Source organism: Schistocerca nitens, chromosome 5, assembly GCF_023898315.1.
Source record: "Schistocerca nitens isolate TAMUIC-IGC-003100 chromosome 5, iqSchNite1.1, whole genome shotgun sequence".
Taxonomy (NCBI): domain Eukaryota; kingdom Metazoa; phylum Arthropoda; class Insecta; order Orthoptera; family Acrididae; genus Schistocerca; species Schistocerca nitens.
The window spans coordinates 133,741,430-133,765,885 of NC_064618.1; positions in this window are offsets into that span (position 1 = coordinate 133,741,430).

The following is a 24,456-nucleotide window of genomic DNA, read 5'->3' on the forward strand; positions in this document are numbered from 1 at the left end:
CAGCTACTTCGCATCGGAGTGACGGATAGTAATTGTCTGAAAATAAAAAATTAAAATTTTCACACGAGGAAAGATTTGAACCAAGGACCTCTCGTTCCGTAGCTGCACACGCTAACCACGGGACCACGGTGCTCCTGAGCTCACGGTTCCATAATATTGCCATCTTGCACATGGACTACTCAGTTTCTATATTTTGCTTTTTTTTCATAGTTGCACATAACTTCTTCCTGTTTTCTCGATTGATCTGTGTTCAGTTTTTCAAGGCCTATCCACTGTACCAACTTATAACTAAATCTGAGGGGGATGCGATGGGGAGGTTCCCTTGTTAGTAACATAGGCACAGCTATTTCGCACGACGCCCATTGATCCAGAGCATTTCTGTGAACATTATTCCGATTAATTTCCTCTTTAATAGGATTCACTGAGTAACATTAATCTGTAGTTCGTATGTTATTGAATTATTTCAACGAACCATGCATCTACGCCTTCATTTGTACTGCGCAAGCCACCTTAATGCGTGTGGCGAAGGGTGTTACTGGTATCACTAAATTCCCCCCCCCCCCCCCCCGCAGCTTCTCTATTCTACTCGCGAGAGGAAGTAATAGGTTGCGCGACTCTTCCCGGAACACATCTTCTAGGAATTTCAATACTGTAGTAAACCTTTCCGCGATGCACAGCGCATCTTTGTAGCGTGCCTGTGGACTTGGCCGATCATGCCTGTAATGCTCACGAGCCAGCTAAATTATCGGGTGATGAAACGCACGCCGGCCGCGGTGGTCTCGCGGTTCTAGGCGCGCAGTCCGGAACCGTGCGACTGCTATGGTCGCAGGTTCGAATCCTGCCTCGGGCATGGATGTGTGTGATGTCCTTAGGTTAGTTAGGTTTAAGTAGTTCTAAGTTCTAGGGGACTCATGACCACAGCAGTTGAGTCCCATAGTGCTCAGAGAAGACATTGCTGAGTGCAGACTCGCGATAAACGCAAGAAGAATTGGCACGATTAGTGGGAGTGACGCAGCAAGCCCCCCACACTGCAAAGGAGGTCAAAACGTACTTGGAAACGTTAAAATGGGAAGTCCGTACTCTCCAGACATTGCTCCCTCTGATTATCACCCGTTTAGATCAATGGCGCATGGCCTGTCTGACCAACACATCCGATTTCATGAAGAAGTCACAAATTGGATCGATTCGTGAATCGCTTCTACATCTACATTTACACTCTGCAAGCCACCCAACGGTGTGTGGCGGAGGGCACTTTACGTGACACTGTCATTACCTCCCTTTCCTGTTCCACTCGCGTATGGTTCGCGGGAAGGATTGCCGGAAAGCCTCCGTGCGCACTCGAATCTCTCTAATTTTACATTCGTGATCTCCTCGGGAGGTATAAGTAGGGGGAAGCAATATATTCGATGCCTCATCCAGAAACGCACCCTCTCGAAACCTGGACAGGAAGCTACCCGGCGATGGAGAGCGCCTCTCTTGAAGAGTCTGCCACTTGAGTTTGCTAAACATCTCCGTAACGCTATCACGCTTACCAAATAACCCTGTGACGAAACGCGCCCCTCTTCTTTGGATCTTCCCTATCTCCTGTGTGAATCCGACCTGGTACGGATCCCACACTCATGAGCAATACTCAAGTATTGGCCGAACGAGTGTTTTGTAAGCCACCTCCTTTGTTGATGGACTACATTTTCTATGGACTCTCCCAGTGAATCTCAACCTGGCACCCGCCTTACCAACAATTACTTTCATATGATCATTCCACTTAAAATCGTTCCCTACGCATACTCCCAGATATTTTACAGAAGTAACTGCTACCACTGTTTGTTCTGCTTTCATATAATCATACAATATAGGATCCTTCTTTCTATGTATTCGCAATACATTACATGTGTCTTTGTTAGGGGTCAGTTGCCACTCCCTGCACCGCTGCAGATCTTCCTGCATTTCGCTGCAATTTTCTAATGCTGCAACTTCTCTGTAAACTACAGCATCATCCGCGAAAAGCCGCATGGAACTTCCGACACTATCTTCAGAAGATGAACAATTTTTTGGACGCGGGATTCGTACACTGCCCGAAAGATGGGGGGAAGTAGTGGCCAGCGACGGGAAATACTTTGAATGGTACATGTGTAACTAGTTTGTTTCATTATAGCCTCAAATGTGGTAGAAAAATCGGCGGAAGCAAATTGTACACTTTGTAGTAATGATCTTTTAAAGATAATTTAGTTTCGTGACTGAAACACAATCGAATCGTTTAGTTTTTACCCCTCAGAAAATTTCATTTTAGCCCTCAGAGGGTAATTAACCCCAGGCTGGGAACAAGTTTCGTAGACGAATACAGCGAGCTCAGTTTCGCTATACCTGTTTGCGATTCTTGGGCGAGGGTGAGTGGAGGGGGTTCTACCACAGGCTGCATACCCTACACACGGCAATGGATCCAGCTAGGGCACGTTACGTGCTGTGAGAGTGAGGGGCCGGGTAGGGGAGGGGAGGAGGGGTGACGCACCTCGTGGTGGCCGTTGAGCGCGGCGTCGTGCAGCGGCGTGTCGTCGTGCAGGCCGCGCGCGTTGACGCAGGCGCCGGCCGCCAGCAGCGCCGCCGCCACGTCGCGGTGCCCGTGGTTGGCCGCCTCGTGGAGCGGCGTCCACCCTGCGCACACCACCACAGCACACGTCACTCTCACCCTGCACCGGTCTCTCTCGCCAGGGCAGCCAACGGAAAAACAACACGCTATCCGCTTAGTACTCGACTAAATGAACACCAGACCCAGCCATTGCAGGAATTAAACTGGTCACGTGACATAAAAACACTATCGTCCGATTAAAATTACTCGCTAGTTGGCGTCTGTCACTTACAGCTACAGTTTTTCCACATCGGCAGCCCGCTACCACTGAGTTACAGGTGACATACAGACGCGGCGGGTCACTTTACAGGTGCTGTTAATGTACCGGGTGATCAAAAAGTCAGTATAAATTTGAAAACTTAATAAATCACGGAATGTAGATAGGTAAAAATTGACACACATGCTTGGAATGACATGGGGTTTTATTAGAACAAAAATACAAAGTTCACAAAATGTCCGACAGATTGCGCTGGACAGCATAACGTTAGTGACTGCGCATGACAACCGTGTATAAAACTTGCTGCAATGAGAGAGAGAATCAGATGCGCTAGCAGTCGCAGCATGCTGACGTTACCTGAAAAGGCGCTTTTAGTGAAGCTGTGTTATCACAATGGGGAATGTGCTAGTTCAGCGTTACGATCCTATCGCCATAGGAAGGGGATTCGGACGGGTAAAGGTCCGTTGACAAATGCAGCTGTGGCGAGAATGATTTCGAAGTTCGAAGCCACGGGTTGTTTAGACGATAGACCCCGTAGTGGCCGACCGAGCACAAGGCGTAATGCTGCTGAGACAGTTCAGGAAGAAATGGAGACTGTAGCGGATTCGTCTATGCACGGGGAAGTCAGCGCTCGTGCAGTCGCACGTCGCACCGGCATTCCATACACTACTGTTTGGTTGGCACTTAGGTGTACCCTCCGATGCTATCCGTACAAAATCCATCGGCATCATGAACTGTTACCTGGCGATTTAGTGATGCGGAGGGCATTTGCAGTGTGGGCGTTTCAAAGATGGCGGAAGATGACGATTGGTTGAGTAACGTGTTGTGGACCGATGAAGCTCATTTCACGCTCCGAGGATCTGTCAACGCTCACAACTGCAGAATTTGGGCTACCGAAAATCATAGAACTGTCGTGGAAACTCCATTGTACGACGAGAAAGTCACGGTATGGGTTGAATCTACCACATCTACCGTTATCGGGCCTTTTTTCTGCGAGGAAATACGTGATTCAGGTTTTGTAATTGGTACCGTGACGGGTGAGAGTTGCGCCGATATGTTCCCGAATCGCATCATCCCCAGCCTGGCTGATAAACACCTGCTGGAACGTACGATGTTCATGCAGGATGGCGCTCCACCCCATATTGCTAGAAGCGTGAAAGATATCTCGCGCGCGTCGTTTGGTGATGATCGCGTGCTCAGCCGCCACTTTCGTCATGCTTGGCCTCCCAGGTCCCCAGACCTCAGTCCGTGCGATTATTGGCTTTGGGGTTACCTGAAGTCGCAAGTGTATCGTGATCGACCGACATCTCTAGGGATGCTGAAAGACAACATCCGACGCCAATGCCTCACCATAACTCCGGAAATGCTTTACAGTGCTGTTCACAGCATTATTCCTCGACTACAGCTATTGTTGAGGAATGATGGTGGACATATTGAGCATTTCCTGTAAAGAACATCATCTTTGCTTTGTCTTACTTTGTTATGCTAATTATTGCTATTCTGATCAGATGAAGCGCCATCTGTCGGACATTTTTTGATCTTTTGTATTTTTTTGATTCTAATAAAACCCCATGTCATTCCAAGCATGTGTGTCAATTTGTACCTCTCTATCTACATTATTCCGTGATTTATTCAGTTTTCAAATTTATACTGACTTTTTGATCAACCGGTATAACGCGGACCAACGTTGGAAGTGGCCGCCGCGAGGTATGTTTGAAATGCGAGATGCTCTGTCGACAACTGATGTTACGTGACCAATAACTGAACAACATCAGACTACACTTTTGTAGCCTTGAATTTAAACTCACATCCTAAGCTAAACACAGCCTCGACATGTAGAATTTATCTGAGAAAACGGCGGTCAACGATCTACTAAAATCACGATCACTTCGTTCCCGGCGATCAACGAGCAAACTCAAAACAGAAAAAAATTCAGTTTCCGCGGGTAAAAGCAAACTGTTATATCTCACTATCATTGGTTGCCTGAAACGATCATCCCACTAGCTACACGAGCTGCCTCGTTACCAACCGATGAGCAATACTCATTGCCACTTGGCTGCACGATATAGGCGACAGTCAGATGTCAAACGCAAAAGGAATACAGCAATAAAAATAAGAGGAAATAAAAAGTCAGTACGATGATAAAAATGACATTCCGAAGTTTAAAATAACATATTACATTTAAATCTATTAATTGAGTAAATATAACAATCAAACTATTTTGATTAGATTTAGAAATGAAAAAAAAATCGCTACATGTGATGAGGTTCGAACCTACTACTTTCTAAAAGTTAGGTTTATACGCCAACAGTTGCGCTACGGCACAACACGGGGGTATGTAACTGTGGTGATCCAGTTGCAACGATGAATTGCAGCATTCAAAAACTCGTCTTCACACAATGTGTCGGCTTCACACAATGTGTATTTCATTAGTATCACCTAGAGAGAGAGTGAGAGAGGGGGGAGAGAGAGACTGTGTGTGTGTGTGTGTGTGTGTGTGTGTGTGTGTGTGTGTGTGTATGTGTGTTTGCTGTATGTGCCGTAGTTGTCATGAAATACTTTCCTGCTCGATGATTGGGAATCCTAACATCGACGAAGAAAGCCGGAGCAGAAACTGGAAGTGAATTGACCAATTGTTGTGGCAGTTTGGCAACGGCGAACGATTCGGGCGTGACGTTGAGCGCTCTGATTAGAAGCAACCAGTTACAAGGCATGAAGTGTCAACTATCAAGTAATTTTAACCAGACTATAGATTTTTCTATTTATTACCCTATGTTGCACAGTGGTGTCATTACCGATTTCTGCTTATTATTTGAATGTATTATGTACCAACTCTTCAGATGACGAGTAATATAGACTGCGTGTCAAAAAGCGAAGCACCTTTTGCGAGGAGAAATTAAATAAAGCGTCTAAGAGGGTAGTGATTTGTTTCAGTGACAACAGCGAGCCGAATTTACCAATAACTTGGCAGTATGACATCAGTTATCGGTATGAAGCTACACCCACTCTTGACATTGATGCATGTACTGCTTTGGGTGGGAAGCGTCTCATGAAGCCGTTGTATCCTCTTTTGAGGCAAGCTGTTACATAATTGTTCTAAATGGTCTTCGATATCCTGGGACGTAGCCGATGTCTCAGCTGCTCCTGTACAGTTCTGGGGAACTTGCTCGCCACAGGAGTACCCCAAAATCACGCAGAAACTTCATGGATACACGTGTCATGTGCGGAGCGGCATTGTCCTGTTGAAAAATGGCACCACAACATTGTCGCATGGCAGCTAACACACGAGAAGGCGGGATGTCTGCGACATGACGTTCTGTTTTGCCGTCACTGTTCCCTCAATCACTACCAGCCGCGACCTGAAGTCACACCCCACGGTTCCCCGCTCCATGACGCCAAGTATAACACAGCCGTGGCTCCCCAAAACAATGGAAGAATGGAACATTTCCCCTGCGATTCATCACTGAACACCTCGTCTCGCCATTCACCAGCATTACATGCCTCACGGTCATGGCGCTACTCCAAACGCAGACGTTTGGGTTGCTGTGTTAACCACAGCTATGCATCGGGCGGTAATTCCCTAGCCCGTCTGCTGCTAGTTTCTGACGAATAATGCCAGATGACACAAAATGTTGTAGGGAGTCCATTACTTGTTCCCTTCAACCTCTGTCGATGTGCACACCACCTGCACAGCATATGCATAGCGCCATCTCTACTTCGTGACTGGTGAAATGAAACATACAAATCACATATTTTTGGTTGAATCAACCAAATCGCTAAGGAATGATGTGAACAAGAAATATCAGTTACCAATATCTGCGCCAACCTTAAAATGTTATTTCAGGTTGCTTTTGCGTCTTTTGCCTTTGTGTTATGTCATCTAACGGCTTGCTTTTGTATCTATACCAGGTGTATGTCACTGTGATTTACATGGTGACAGTTATCGAAATATATGGAAAAAACGTAAATTAGTGACAAACTACGGCGTGCACACACTTCATTCAACATCTTAACGTCACTACACATATTCGTATTTAGGTTATGACATGTTCGATATGCCTGCCATCATTGGCGATGATGTGGTGGAGACAAATAGCGAAATTATGCATCACCCGCTGAACTGTCGGAACACCGATGCTGTCGATGACCTGCTGAATGACTGTTTTCAAAATGGTTCAAATGGCTCTGAGCACTGTGGGACTTAACTGCTGTGGTCATCAGTCCCCTAGAAATTAGAACTACTTAAACCTAACTAACCTAAGGACATCACATACGTCCATGCCCGAAGCAGGATTCGAACCTGCGACCGTAGCGGTCGCGCGGGTCCAGACTGTAGCGCCTAGAACCGCTCGGCCAATCCGGCCGACCAGGCTGTTTTCAGCTTAGCAACAGTTTTGAGGTTATTGCTGTACACCTTGTCTTTAATATAACCCCACAAAAGGAGTCACATGTGTTCAGATCCGGAGAAAATGGCGGCCAATTGAGCCTCGAGCCACTGACCTACCCAAAAGTGCTCCTCCAGGATATCAAACACTCTTCCGCTTCGATGGAGTCGAGCACCGTCTTGCATGAGCCACATCCTGTCGAAATCAGGGTCACTTTGGATAGTGGGGATGAAATCATCTTCCAAAACATTCACGTAACGTTCGGTAATCACCGTGCCATCAAGGAATATCGCACCCATTATTCCATGATTGGACATTGCACACCACACAGTCACCTGTCGAGGGTGAGAGACGTCTCGATTGCGAAATGCGGATTCTCAGTCCCCCAAATGAAATAATTTTGCATGTTCCAACCATCCAAATGAAAGTTGGTTTCGTCGCTAAACATAACCATACATGCGCATACTAATTCCCATCATGGCTAAGCATGCAGTTTGAACGTCCTACCGCAAATCGTTCAGAAGTTAAGGCGATTTTATTTCATACAGTTCAATAATTATCACCCTGTACTTACGTAGATGGCTATATGGGGAATTGTCATGTGACCAAAATACAAATAAATACAAAAATTTATTTGATTCCAGATGGCAGGCCATGTAATTCAACATCATGACACTGTCACATCCGAATGCCTCACAATTCTGGATGTTCAACGGTTCGACCAGCCGGTCAAATGGAGACCCACAACGAGGCCAATGCCATATGCTGATAAGGGTGCCTCACACGAGTATGCAGTATCTCTGAGTTCTTGACAATGATCAATCATCATCTGACGCTGTTCATGCCTCTTATATACCCTACCACACAAACGTGGTCACGCCACTACACACACACCACTAAAGCACTCTCGTAACCGTTCTACCTCTCACAGAGAATTGAAACTAAGCTTTTACATACCTGACAATGGTGTGTACGTGCAAGAAGTTACATTGACATCCAGCCATGTCTTCTGGGTGATTCACTTTTTTTGTCAGCCAATTTACAACGTTTTCAAATAGACTGTTGTTGACTTGGAATAAGTTGAACCGGTAACGTCACTCTCCAGCTGGCGAGTTACTACGTATCATATTTAAATGTCTGACGATGACGTGGTAATAAGCCGAAACTGGCAATGACATCACTTGTATGTTCCGAGAGTGAAACATATAATAATAATAACAATAATAATAATAACAATAATGAGAAAGAAACCGGTCGCTTAACTTGTTACAGCCACATTCCAGTTAATAGTAGTGAGCGTCGTTACCCAGCAGTGCAAGTAAGAACACTGATCGTGAGAAATGCCTCCGCCAGTACCTGCAACGTCTTCCTGTAAACGTCATTACAGTTATTGGGAATGAGAAGGAAAAAGGCGTGACAGTGCTGACGCCCAACGTGAAGCAACGTGCAAGCAAAATGTTAAAGTTGAATAAGTCGATGTAGTGAAAATTAAAGCAGGAAGGACGCTATGTAGAGCGAAACAGGATTGAAGTGACTGACTGGAGCAAGAGAAAGAGCAAAGTGCACTCAATAAACTCCAGTTGAAGATACAGGTGGATACTATGTCAGGCATTTATTTAGCGATATTATGAACAATACAGCAAAATATCAAATTTGCAAAAAAGTGACAGTTTTTATCTGGAACTGAACTGAACTCTGCGAAAAATTATAATGTACATGAGATCCAGCTTAAAAACGTAGCAGAATAATCCATTCGTAAACACGACAGTGCTGCAATCCTGGCCGGATCCAAAATGTGTATTATATTAATTCCTTACTATTACCTATATCTAACCTCTGTGTATCGCATTGAAAGTATGGGAAACCCAATGAGTCGTGCACAACGGTCACTTTAAAGTGAGGCAGTACTGGTGTGATTCCAGTACGACGGTCGTGGAGAGACAAACCGCGCAGCACTACTGGGGAGCATGTCCCGTGGCACTCCTTTAAGGGGGGAACCACAAGAGGAGGTTCAAAAAATCCGATATTTTTATTGCATAACTCGTTAGCTTAACTATCCAAGAATACGCTGTCAAATTTCAAAGTGAAATTCGCATTCGTTTAGATTTTATGAGCATAGAAGGAAATTCTTCCAATATATGAAGATTTATCAAGGGATGAATTACTGGAGAGATGTTTAGAGGGCCACACACAAAATGCGAATGAAAGTTTTAATTCCACTACCTGGAGATTAGCTCCTAAACACTTCCACTCCGGACCAAAAGTCGCTGAACTGGCAACGTATTTACCAGCAGACTTATTCAATGAAAGAAATTCATCCTTCTGATGGTCATGAACGAGGCAGGAATTGTAGTAAGCACGCAAAGCTTAAAATGGATAACCAGCGCGTGAGCCGGCAGATTCGACGTAGTTCATTGGATTCGAAGGAATGTCGAAAAGATCGGAAAGAACTGCTGCTAGCGCAAAACGAAGCCTATGAGGAAGAAGAAGGATTACTATATGCTGCTGGAATCGCAGATTAATCGGTAAGCATTATACATTATTGTTAAATTCCTTGAATTTCTAGTTTCAGAGAAATTATTTTTCAAACGCGTTTACCTCGAAATAACTTTTTTCACATTTGCGTGCAGTCTAACTCCAAAAGTATTGAAGCGATTATTACGAAAATTGATAGTCTGATTCCCTATGAAATTACGAATTATAAGAGCAAGATGTATGAGACAAGCGAAATACCCTCAGACTTCATGAAGAATATAATAATTCCAATCCCAAAGAAAGCAGGTGTTGACAGATGTGAAAATTACCGAAATATCAGTTTAATAAGCCACGGCTGCAAAATACTAACACGAATTCTTTACAGAAAAACTCGTAGAAGCCGACCTCAGGGAAGGTCAGTTTGGATTCCGTAGAAATGTTGGAACACGTGAGGCAATACTGACCCTACGAATTATCTTAGAAGAAAGATTAAGGAAAGGCAAAACTACGTTTCTAGCATTTGTAGACTTAGAGAAACCCTTTGACAATGTTCACTGGAATACTCTCTTCAAAATTCTGAAGGTGGCAGAGGTAATATACAGGGAGCGAAAGGCTATTTACAATTTGTACAGAAACCAGATGGCAGTTATAAGAGTCGAGGGGCATGAAAGGGAAGCAGTGGTTGGGAAAGGAGTGAGACAGGGTTGTAGCCTCTCCCCGATGTTATTCAATCTGTATATTGAGCAAGCAGTAAAGGAAACAAAAGAAAAATTCAGAGTAGGAATTAAAATGCATCGAGAAGAAATACACTCCTGGAAATGGAAAAAAGAACACATTGACACCGGTGTGTCAGACCCACCATACTTGCTCCGGACACTGCGAGAGGGCTGTACAAGCAATAATCACACGCACGGCACAGCGGACACACCAGGAACCGCGGTGTTGGCCGTCGAATGGCGCTAGCTGCGCAGCATTTGTGCACCGCCGCCGTCAGTGTCAGCCAGTTTGCCGTGGCATACGGAGCTCCATCGCAGTCTTTAACACTGGTAGCATGCCGCGACAGCGTGGACGTGAACCGTATGTGCAGTTGACGGACTTTGAGCGAGGGCGTATAGTGGGCATGCGGGAGGCCGGGTGGACGTACCGCCGAATTGCTCAACACGTGGGGCGTGAGGTCTCCACAGTACATCGATGTTGTCGCCAGTGGTCGGCGGAAGGTGCACGTGCCCGTCGAACTGGGACCGGACCGCAGCGACGCACGGATGCACGCCAAGACCGTAGGATCCTACGTAGTGCCGTAGGGGACCGCACCGCCACTTCCCAGCAAATTAGGGACACTGTTGCTCCTGGGGTATCGGCGAGGACCATTCGCAACCGTCTCCATGAAGCTGGGCTACGGTCCCGCACACCGTTAGGCCGTCTTCCGCTCACGCCCCAACATCGTGCAGCCCGCCTCCAGTGGTGTCGCGACAGGCGTGAATGGAGGGACGAATGGAGATGTGTCGTCTTCAGCGATGAGAGTCGCTTCTGCCTTGGTGCCAATGATGGTCGTATGCGTGTTTGGCGCCGTGCAGGTGAGCGCCACAATCAGGACTGCATACGACCGAGGCACACGGGGCCAACACCCGGCATCATGGTGTGGGGAGCGATCTCCTACACTGGCCGTACACCACTGGTGATCGTCGAGGGGACACTGAATAGTGCACGGTACATCCAAACCGTCATCGAACCCATCGTTCTACCATTCCTAGACCGGCAAGGGAACTTGCTGTTCCAACAGGACAATGCACGTCCGCATGTATCCCGTGCCACCCAACGTGCTCTAGAAGGTGTAAGTCAACTACCCTGGCCAGCAAGATCTCCGGATCTGTCCCCCATTGAGCATGTTTGGGACTGGATGAAGCGTCGTCTCATGCGGTCTGCACGTCCAGCACGAACGCTGGTCCAACTGAGGCGCCAGGTGGAAATGGCATGGCAAGCCGTTCCACAGGACTACATCCAGCATCTCTACGATCGTCTCCATGGGAGAATAGCAGCCTGCATTGCTGCGAAAGGTGGATATACACTGTACTAGTGCCGACATTGTGCATGCTCTGTTGCCTGTGTCTATGTGCCTGTGGTTCTGTCAGTGTGATCATGTGATGTATCTGACCCCAGGAATGTGTCAATAAAGTTTCCCCTTCCTGGGACAATGAATTCACGGTGTTTTTATTTCAATTTCCAGGAGTGTAAAAACTGCAGACAGAGACTACAAAGGACCTGGAAGAGCAGCTGAACGGAATGGACAGTGTCTTGAGGATATAAAGGGATATAAGATGAACACCAACAAAAGCAAAACAAGGATAATGCAATGTAGTCGAATTAAATCTGCTGATGCTAAAATGAGACGCTTAAAGTAGTAAATGAGTTTTACTACTTGGGGGGCAAAATAACTGATGATGGTCGAAGCAGAGAGGGTATAAAATGTAAACTGGCAATGGCAAGGAAAGCGTTTCGTAGAAGAGAAATTTGTTAACATCGAGTACAGATTTAAGTGTCAGGAAGTCGTTTCTCAAAGTATTTGTATGGAGTGTAGCCATGTATGGAAGTGAAACGTGGACAATAAATAGTTTAGACAAGAAGAGAATAGAAGCTTTCGAAATGTGGTGCTACAGAAGAATGCTGATGATTATATGGGTAGATCACATAACTAATGAGGAGGTACTGAATAGAATTGGGGAGAAGAGGCATTTGTGGCACCACTTGACTAGAAGAAGGGATCGGTTGGTAGGACATGTCCTGAGGCGTCAAGGGATCACCAATTTAGTATTGGAGGGCAGCGTGGAGGGTAAAAATCGTAGAGGCAGACCAAGAGATGAATACACTAAACAGATTCAGAAGGACGTAGGCTGCAGTAGGTACTGGGAGATGAAGAAGCTTGCACAGGATAGAGTAGCATGGAGAGCTGCATCAAACCAGTCTCTGAACTGAAGACCACAACAACAACAATGAACCAACTTGTGAGATGATATCATGAATTTAAGAGTATTGTTCTTTGCTTAATTAGAGAAAAAATCGTGAAAATCGCAGTAAATTGTTCCAACGCCTGCACTGAGGTTCATATTCTAAGAAAATAAGTTATTAATGTAAAATCAAATTTCAGATGAAGATCGGAATGGCTACACTGCACGCAATTGGAAAACTATACTCACAACCTTAAACGGACATCACAGCGTAACTTTGTTATTTTTGGCTGAAATTATTGAAAAAAATTCACAAAAACTGTTCGAAATATGAATGTAATGATGTCAAAATTTGATTAAATTCTTATTAATTCTTCCCAGCCAAAAAAACTCAAAAAATCAGTGTCAAACAGCCTCTTAATGTGGTTTCCCCCCTTAAATGTCACCGAATGCAACCCTTCCTAGTGGCGCGACTGTAGTCGTACCCTGATCCGAGTAGTCGAGTTGCGTGCCGCTTGTGCTGTGTCTGCTGTCGCGCTGTTACAGATGCGTCGTTAGAGGAAAGGGCTGCAATCTGTTACACTACGGCCGCGACCTACGTGACGCCAGCAGCGACCGACAGCGCGCGACGTTCCTGCAACAAGCGGCAGCATCGTGCTACATCTTCGGGTGTACCGCGTGGGAGCGACAGACTCGCGCTACTAGATGGCCACAAATGCCGACCAGATATTTCTTAATAAACTGGCGCCAAAAAACAGTAGAATGCTGTAGTTCGAGAGTAACTCAACAAAATTACCTTTACTTAGGAAGACAAGGTGAAAAATGAGCACTCTGCATGAAATTTACAAAGGGGGAGGGGGGGGGATTTTCACGGAGAATTTCATCATTTATATCATAATTGCGAAGATCACCAGCCAAATTCACCGAACATACGAGCATGAGCACAGAAACGTTTGACTACCTCGTCAATGAATTAAAGACGAGTGTTTCTTGTGTGACCACGAACTTCCAGCAGCCGGTAAGTACGAAAGAATGACTGATTAGTCAACTTTTTTTTTTGTCATCAGTCTACTGACTGGTTTAATGCGGCCCGCCACGAATTCCTTTCCTGTGCTAACCTCTTTATCTCAGAGTAGCACTTGCAACCTACGTCCTCAATTATTTGCTTGACGTATTCCAATCTCTGTCTTCCTCTACAGTTTTTGCCCTCTACAGCTCCCTCTAGTACCATGGAAGTCATTCCCTCATGTCTTAGCAGATGTCCTATCATCCTGTCCCTTCTCCTTATCAGTGTTTTCCACATATTCCTTTCCTCTCCGATTCTGCGTAGAACCTTCCCATTCCTCACCTTATCAGTCCACCTAATTTTCAACATTCGTCTATAGCACCACATCTCAAATGCTTCGATTCTCTTCTGTTCCGGTTTTCCCACAGTCCATGTTTCACTACCATACAATGCTGTACTCCAGACGTACATCCTCAGAAATTTCTTCCTCAAATTAAGGCCGGTATTTGATATTAGTAGACTTCTCTTGGCCAGAAATGCCTTTTTTGCCATAGCGAGTCTGCTTTTGATGTCCTCCTTGCTCCGTCCATCATTGGTTACTTTACTGCCTAGGTAGCAGAATTCCTTAACTTCATTGACTTCGTGACCATCAATCCTAATGTTAAGTTTCTCGCTGTTCTCATTTCTACTACTTCTCATTACCTTCGTCTTTCTCCGATTTACTCTCAAACCATACTGTGTACTCATTAGACTGTTCATTCCGTTCAGCAGATCATTTAATTCTTCTTCACTTTCACTCAGGATAGCAATGTCATCAGCGAATCGTATCATTCATATCCTTTCACCTTGTATTTTAATTCCACTCCTGAACCTTTCTTTTATTTCCATCATTGCTTCCTCGATGTACAGATTGAAGAGTAGGGGTGAAAGGCTACAGCTTTATCTTACACCCTTCTTAATACTAGCACTTCGTTCTTGATCGTCCACTCTTATTATTCCCTCTTGGTTGTTGTACATATTGTATATGACCCGTCTCTCCCTATAGCTTACCCCTACTTTTTTCAGAATCTCGAACAGCTTGCACCATTTTATATTGTCGAACGCTTTTTCTAGGTCGACAAATCCTATGAAAGTGTCTTGATTTTTCTTTAGCCTTGCTTCCATTATTAGCCGTAACGTCAGAATTGCCTCTCTCGTCCCTTTACTTTTCCTAAAGCCAAACTGATCGTCACCTAGCGCATTCTCAATTTTCTTTTCCACTCTTCTGTATATTATTCTTGTAAGCAGCTTCGATGCATGAGCTGTTAAGCTGATTGTGCGATAATTCTCGCACTTGTCACCTCTTGCCGTCTTCGGAATTGTGTGGATGATGCTTTTCCGAAAGTCAGATGGTATGTCGCCAGACTCATATATTCTACACACCAACGTGAATAGTTTTGTTGCCACTTCCCCCAATGATTTTAGAAATTCTGATGGAATGTTATCTATCCCTTCTGCCTTATTTGACCGTAAGTCCTCCAAAGCTCTTTTAAATTCCGATTCTAATACTGGATCCCCTATCTCTTCTAAATCGACTCCTGTTTCTTCTTCTATCACATCAGACAAATCTTCACCCTCATAGAGGCTTTCAATGTATTCTTTCCACCTATCTGCTCTCTCCTCTGCATTTAACAGTGGAATTCCCGTTGCACTCTTAATGTTACCACCGTTGCTTTTAATGTCACCAAAGGTTGTTTTGACTTTCCTGTATGCTGAGTCTGTCCTTCCGACAATCATATCTTTTTCGATGTCTTCACTTTTTCCTGCAGCCATTTCGTCTTAGCTTCCCTGCACTTCTTGTTTATTTCATTCCTCAGCAACTTGTATTTCTGTATTCCTGATTTTCCCGGAACATGTTTGTACTTCCTCCTTTCATCAATCAACTGAAGTATTTCTTCTGTTACCCATGGTTTCTTCGCAGCTACCTTCTTTGTACCTATGTTTTCCTTCCCAACTTCTGTGATGGCCCTTTTTAGAGATGTCCATTCCTCTTCAACTGTACTGCCTACTGCGCTATTCCTTATTGCTGTATCTATAGCGTTAGAGAACTTCAAACGTATCTCGTCATTACTTAGTACTTCCGTATCCCACTTCTTTGCGTATTGATTCTTCCTGACTAATGTCTTGAACTTCAGCCTACTCTTCATCACTACTATATTGTGATCTGAGTCCATATATGCTCCTGGGTACGCCTTACAATCCAGTATCTGATTTCGGAATCTCTGTCTGACCATGATGTAATCTAATTGAAATCTTCCCGTATCTCCCGGCCTTCTCCAAGTTTACCTCCTCCTGTTGTGATTCTTGAACAGGGTATTCGCTATTACTAGCTGAAACTTGTTACAGAACTCAATTAGTCTTTCTCCTCTTTCATTCCTCGTCCCAAGCCCATATTCTCCTGTAACCTTTTCTTCTACTCCTTCCCCTACAACTGCATTCCATGACTATTAGATTTTCGTCTCCCTTTACATACTGCATTACCCTTTCAATATCCTCATACACTTTCTCTATCCGTTCATCTTCAGCTTGCGACGTCGGCATGTATACCTGAACTATCGTTATTCAACTACGGAAGAATAATTGCCACTTTATTGATGTGCTTCTGGTTTTGGGGGTAGTGTCTTACACTAGTAATCTACTTCTCTATGATCCTGCATTCAAATACAGCTACCGCTTATGTTTTAACTAACTCAGGTACAATCCTACAACCTGTAATGAATACTAGGTTTTATCTATACTATTTACACAGTGTTTCACAGAAAATTTTTAAGGCCTTGCCAAAGTAGTTTATCTTTAAGTGTATAAACACCTATACCAATATATCATATACATTAAATTTCTAATAACGCATTGAACTCCAAGAAAGTTTACTGATACTTAACTGCTAGGAACACAGTTCATTAGCAATCAACGCTAATGCCAAGTGTTTCAATTAACCTAAATAGTCAGCATAAATAAAGCATACTGTTTTTTTTTTAGAAAAAGCATCAATGTTTTGTGAAATGCTTGGTCTAAAAGAAAGAAAAAACATTTGCCGCACGCCATTTCCTGTACATGATTTCGAGTTAAATCATTTCACAAAACATTTGATCTATTCCTGCAATTTGTTTTATTTTAATGTTTTATTTAGAAAGCCTGATCTTATTGACACCTCACTTGCCTTACTAGCGTTTTCAGTTCTTGAAATGTCCTAAATTTATGACTTATTCGATGGAACCCTTTTTGACAGTTACATTTCACACCACTGTATTTTAAGCGCAAATAACTAAGCCTTGAAGACAATGTTTTTGACAATCCTTTTACGTAGCTAGCAGAATAATATTTCAATTTCCCCTCAAATCACTACAATTATGAAACTTCCTGGCAGATTAAAACTGTGTGCCGGACCGTGACTCGAACTCGGGACCTTTGCTTTTCGCGGGGAAGTGCTCTACCAACTGAGCTGCCCAAGCACGACTCAGGATCCGTTCTTACAATTGTACTTCCGCCAGTACCTCGTCGCATTTTGGCACTAGAATATGTTTTTCTTAATTACTTTTTTCAAGCAATTAAATCTTTTTTTGCAAAACTAGACCTCACACTCGTCAATTTGATACCACATTATCATTTCCTCTTTTTCGTTTGATTATGAAAATTCGGACAAAAACCCATTGCGTAACTCACAGGGAGTCCTATTTCCACTCCGCAAAGGAATTTGAGCAAAATGTTTCGAGTTTTAATCATAAGATAAAAGCGGGCCTCTTTGCGTGCTATATTTTATTAAAAAAAAAAAACGCGCCGTTCGATGTCTTGAAACGTGTATGAAATACGCAGTTTTTATGACCACATGATTCACGATGCGCAGAGAGAGAATTGGGTGCGTTGTGCACGACCCGTCAGCCACATAATACTCTTAACATCCAAAATCTCGAGGACTGACAGAGATATCTTTCTGCTCTCAGCTTTAAATTGAATATCGATGTGTTAGCTATTTTTCATAGACAGTAATGCACTGCCTAAAATGAACTATAACCAAAGACTACGAAATACGTTTTTACTACTGCAAATTCTTAAAAATTTAATGCAAGGAATTACTGAGTTTCTTGCAGCACAGAAACTATCACGAATAATGAAAAGAAATTCAGTCCTTAATCGAGCTAAGATAGCAGGCAGTATGAAGCGAAAGATTCACATTTTTTCACCAAGTAGTTTATATATACACCTGGATGATAACATCGTAAGTTCTGTCTTCTTCTTCCATATACTATTCTTGTCAGCAACTTCGATGTATGAACTGTTAAGCTGATTCTGTGATGGCTCTCGCTATATTCGGAATTGCGTGTGGATGACCTATTTCCGAAAATCTGATAGTGTGGTGTCACTGCCAGACACCACACTTGCTAGGTGGTAGCTTAAATCGGCCGCGGTCCATTAGTACATGTCGGACCCGCGTGTCGCCACTGTGTGATCGCAGACCGAGCGCCACCACACGGCAGGTCTCGAGAGACGTACGAGAACTCGCCCCAGTTGTACGACGACGTTGCTAGCGACTATACTGACGAAGCCTTTGCTCTCATTTGCCGAGAGACAGTTAGAATAGCCTTCAGCTAAAGTTAATGGCTACGACTTAGCAAGGCGCCAATTGTCACAGTGCATGTATCTTACGAGTCTCATTTGTATAGTCAAGAGAGATGTATCACAAGGATTGATTAAAAGTTAAGTATATTCCAAAGATACGTATTTTCTTTATAGCAGTCATAACGTATCCTGTTCCAGACTTGACGCCAGTCGGCGTGTGTGTACGCGTGCCTTTCGGCTTCCTTCTCAGTGTGGCGTAGCGAGCTTGTTACGCCACAACAGATAGTACGTCGCCAGTCTCACAGGTTCCACACACCAATTTGAACAGTCGTGCTGTACTCACTTCCCCCAATGATTTTAGAAATTCCGATGGAATGTTATCTATCCCTTCTACCTTATTTCATATCCAGTCTTCGAGAGCTCTTTTAACTTTTAACTGTAATATTGGATCCCCTATGTCTTCCACATCGATTCCAATTCCTTCTTCTATTGCGTCATCAGGCAAGTCCTCCCCCCTCACAGATAGCCTTCAGCGTTCTCGTACCACCTAACCGCTCTGTCAATTACAATGGAGATCCAATTGCACTCTGAATGTTGCCGCTTTACTTTCAATTTCTCTGGATGCTGCTTTGACTCTTCTACCGGGTGGTTATAATTAAACTTTCCCTATTTAACACATTATAACACGGAAACTAATTACCGAATGAGTGCCAAACTTGGTAGCATTAATGTCCAAAGTACGGAATGCATGATTTCAGCGCCACCGTCCAGTTAAACTATGCCCACTAGGTGCCGTGGCAGTCATCGTGATTCATAGTCTCACACACCTGACCAGTCGTAGTGCACCTGTTGACGTGTCGACGTGAGCTTGGGCAAAAGCAGCAGGGCATTATTGGTGAAGCTTTGTTGTCAAAACAACAGTAATGCTGCAGTTGCACTTGGGGAACATCGACGGCTGAAAGGATTGCGGAAGGTTCCTCTTTCTCCATCTGCTATGCAGAGCACGATGAAGAAGTTCGAATCAACTGGAGAACTGGGCGTCGTTCCGGGAAGAGGCCGACGACCGGTTACAGCACAGGTGGTTGATAAAACCGCTGTTGCTATGCAGACAACGCTGTGCGCAATTCCCGATCGTCAGGCAGTGTGCGTGCTGTGTCACGCCAGTTGAACCTCGCGTTGTCCACTGTACGGAAGGTGCTTCGAAGCATTCTCAAACAGTATCAGTACAAAATCCATATCGTACAGTAGCTTGCATCGCAGGACGCACAACGGCGTGTCGACATCGCTCTCCACTTTCTCGCAAGGAGTGAAGCTGACGATGGCTGGCCCTGGACCATCCCATGGACAGACGAAGCTCATTTTTCTCTGACAGGTGAGGCAACCACACAGGATTGCCGAGTGTGGGGATCTTCACCCCCAGTCACTGTGCATGAAGTTCATCTGTATGGTGGACGCGTCACCGGATAGCGTGGCTTCAAGTCTTACGCTCATCATCGGCCCATTATTTTTTTGAACAGGTTGGCGCTCAAGGAACAAAGACGTGCAGTGTGACTGGCCAGCGTTACTGCGATATGCTTTGCCAGCATGTCATCGGAGAGAGACGCATTGAACTCACCAGTTCTAATGCAAGATGGGCTCCACCGACCGCACATCGCTCGTGAAGTTCACCTGCTTCTCCGAAACACATTTGGAAACGCTCGATTTATCATCTGATCGTTTCTAAGTGTTTGGCCGGCAGGATCACCTGATCTTACTCCCTGCGATTCCTGGTTGTGGGGCTACCTGAAGGACAGGGTTCACCAGAGGAACATTCACGTATGTGATGATCTGAAACGCAGCATATCAAGAGAGGTAGCAAGCATACCAACGGACATGCTTCGTTCTGCTGTGCAGATTGCAATCCTGCGATTTCAGACTCTTTTGGACACTGATGGGCGCCATACTGAGCCCCTTTTGTAGTAGTAAGGGTAGCGGTATGCGATGTACCGTAGCAGCACATTAAAAGTGTTTCAACTGAATTGATTCTGCGTTATTTATCTTCCCCACGTCCTTGATATTAATGCTATTAAGTTTGTACGGTAATTAGTTTCCGTGTTAAAACATGTTAAATAGGGAACGTTTAATTATAACCAGCCGGTATATTCTGGGTCAGTACTATCAAAAACCTTTTTCTTTTTCGATTATTTCACATTTTTCCTGCAGCATTTCGCCTTGATTTATATTGATTTATTTCTGTCTTTCCATATTTTTGTACTTCTTCTGTTATTTTTGCTGTTCTAAAAGTTCCTTCGTAGTTACATTCCCAGTACCTATGCTTGTCTGTCCAATTTCTGTGATGGCCTTTTTTAGAGATGTTCACTTTTCTTCAAGTAGACTGCCTATAATTGTTTTCCTTATTGCCGTATCCACATCCTTAGAGACCTTCAAATGCGTCTTCTTCTTCCTCAGTATTTCAGTATTCCACTTTCTTCCACACTGATTCTTCCTGGCGATTCTCTTAAACGTCAGTCTACGCTTCATCATTGCCAAATTGTGATCTGAGTCTATGTCTACTCCTCGGTACGTCATACAAACCAATGTCTGATTTCGGAATCTCTTGTCTGAACACGATATAATCCAGCGGGAATCTTCCCCTATCTACAGGTAATTTCCAAGTATGTCTCCCCACCCTCCCTCCTCCTCCAGTGATTCTGAAACAAAGTTTTCGGTATTGGCATCTGAAATTTATTGCACAAAACAGTCTTCCTATTCCCGCATTCCTGCTGCCTAGACCACATTCCTTCGTAATCCTTCCTTCTATTCCTTACCCTACAATTGATTTCCAATCTCCCACTATTATTAGATTTTCATCTCCCTTTACATACTCAATTACCCGTTCACATCTTCATACACTTTCCCTCTCTCTTCATCTTCTGCTTGCAATGTCAGCACGTATATCTAAACTATTGTTATTGAAGTTCGTTTGCTATCGAATCGGTGAGAGCAATCCTATCACTAAACTGTTCACAGTAACTCACTCTCTGCCTCACCTTCCCATTCATAAGGAATCCTACTCTCATTATACGATTATCTGCTTCTGTTGATATTATCCTATATTCATCTGACCAGATATCCTTATCTTCTTTCTATTATTTCACTAACCACCAATACAACTAGACTGAGCCTTTGCATTCGCTTTTCAGGTTGTTGCAGCTTCACTATCAAATTCAAACTTCTTCTATGACTCGTACACAGCGTTATCTTTTAGTTGGTTATTCTTTTTCTCATTGTGCCCTCCCCCTTGGTAACCCCCTCCAGGAGATTCAAATTGAATAATCCAGAATCTTTTACCAACGGAGAGATCATCATAACACTTCCTTAATTACATGCCACATGTCCCATGGAACCATCACATTATGTGTTTTTAATGCAATGGTTTCAATTGCCTTCTGCATCCTCGAGTCGCTAATCATTGATTCTTCTACCTTTTAGGGCAGAAGAAAGCGCTGACCCTATGTCTGCTTCTCTGCCCTCTTTGACAAGCCGACGGCAAATCTAGGGTGACTCCTTATGGCAGAAGTCTTCAGCCGTTACTGCTGATGATTTTTATCCAAAACTGAAGTAGTGGTTTTGTTCGAGCCAGGGACCCAGGATGTTACCCCAAAGTACACGAGCCTGTAACTGGGAATGACTATCAGATTCAAAGCAAGCTAAAAGCTACCTATGAACATAAGACCACATCAAATGAAATGCTCAAAGTGTCCACCATGAGCAGCAGTGCATGGCTTGTGACAGAGGCAGTCGTTCCGTAATAGCTGGCTTGGGTCCTCCCGAACAGTGGCTAAGCCGTTGGGCACACGTCGATTCAAGCCGTTAACTGGATTAATACAGGCCACACTTTTCATGTGTCCGGCGCATTAAATGTCCAGAGACCGGGAGATTAATGCGCTGTACCTCTAGGATCAACACACCGTCTCAGAAAGATGTTGTCCAAAAGCCCCATTTCACATCAAACAGGGACTACATCTATTTTCTAGGGATGCATTTACTAGTAGCGTGCGCTGTGTGTTCCTCAAACAGATCGTGTACGTTGGCCCATTTAGTTGATGAAAGGACATGCAAAAGCCGATCAGAACCAAGAATATCATAACGCTTCATAATAAGTCCAAAGTAGTGGTGGTGATTTTCTGCAAGCGTTCCAGGAGGTTCGCAGCTTCCCCACGTGTGAGCCTTGTGTGCGTTTGCGGAAATGTGCCATCCACATGTGGCCTTATCGGGAAACACAGGCAACATAACGCAACTGGGCTAGGTGTTTAAAAACGGATATAGTCAGTTCCTCGAGCATTATTTCCATCCTGGACCTTTAAGGTATATACATTAATTAGTGTCACTGTAGTTACAGGGCCATGGATCTATGTTTTGTAAGAATAACTAAGCATAAAGCTGTGTTTAAGATAGCTCAAGTCAACAAACCTGGCTATGGCGTGCTTACTAAGATTGGAATATACCCCACACCAACCACAGTCCATGTGTTTTAGTGAATGTAAGGACTGGGTTTCAGAGCCAGCACTGTGTGACTGCGGGAGTTTTTCAGGGTAGACATTTGAAAGAAGAAGAAGAGTTACGCCTTGTAGATACTCCGGATGGATGGTGAATCTGTATCACAGCTGGGTGCTAAAGAAAGTAACCCATACCGATAAGGTATCCAATGAGAACACAAAGATTCTTGTACAATATATTTATTAAATTTTATATACATTTACACACTGAATACGGATAAATCTGGATACGAAAGAGGAATAAAAGATATCTACATCTACATGACCACTCTGCAGTTCACACTTAAGTGTCTGGCAGAAGGTTCTTCCAACCACTTTCAGACAATTTCTCTACAGTTCAACTCTCAAATAGCACGTGGGAAAAATAATCACCTAAATCTTTCTGTACGAGCTCTGATTTCTCTAATTTTATTATGATCACAATTTCTCCCTATGCAGGTTGGCGAAAATAAAATATTTTCCCATTCAGAGGGGAAAGGTGGTGATTGAAATTTCGTGAAAAGATCTCGTCATAACGAAAAACGCCTTTGTTTTAATGACTGCCATCTGAACTCGCTTACTGTATCCGTGACAATCCCTCCCCTATTTCGCGAGAATGCAAAACGACTTGCTTTTCTTTGAACTTTTTAGATGTCCTATTTGGTAAGGATCACATACAGCACAGCAATACTCTAGCAGAGGACGACCAAGCTTAGTGGACGCAGTCTGCTTAGTAGACCTGTTGCATATTCTAAGTGTTCCGATGTAAAAAAAGCAGTCTTTGGTTTGACTTCCCCACAACATTGTCTACGTGATCGCTCCAAATTAAGTTGTTCCTAATTGTAACTCCTAGATATTTAGTCGAACTGACACCCTTAAATATGTGGATTTACGTGTAATTGAAATTTAACAGATTTATTTTTGTGTATGGATGACTTCACATTTTTCCTTATTGAGAGACAATTGCCACTTTCCGCACCATTTAAATATGGTTTCTAAGTCATTTTGCAGTCGTTTTGATCTTATGATGACTTCCTCGACGGTAAATGACAGCATCATCTACAAGCAATCTAAGAGGGCTGCTCAGATCACGTCCTTCACCTCCTGAATCACTTGAACAGCAGAGGGTTCATAACATTTCCTTGGCGAACGCCGGATATCACTTCTGTTTAAATCGATGATTTTCCGTTGATTACTATGTACTGCTACCTTTCTGAGGGAAAATCAAGCACTCGATTTCACAACTGGAGGCTACTCCGTAGGGACGCAATTTGATTAGCGATCTCTCGTGAGGAACGTCAAAAGCCTTCTTGAAACCTATAAATATAGTATCAATTCGAGATCCCCTGTCGATAGCTAGTTGTGTTTCATAAGAACGGTATTTTCTGAAACCGTGCTGACTGTGTGTCAATAGACGTTACCTTCGAGATAATTCATAATGTTCGAACACAGCATTCTTTCCAAAATCCTACTGCATTTACTACACAGGGTGAGTCACCTAACATTACCACTGGATATATTTCGTAAACCACATCGAATACGACGAATCGATTCCACAGACCGTACGTGATGAGAGGAGCTAGTGTAATTGGTTATTACAAGCCATAAAAAAATGTACGGAAGTATGTTTTTTAGCACAAACCTACGTTTTTTTAAATGTAACCCCGTTTGTTTTGTTAGCACATCTGAACATAT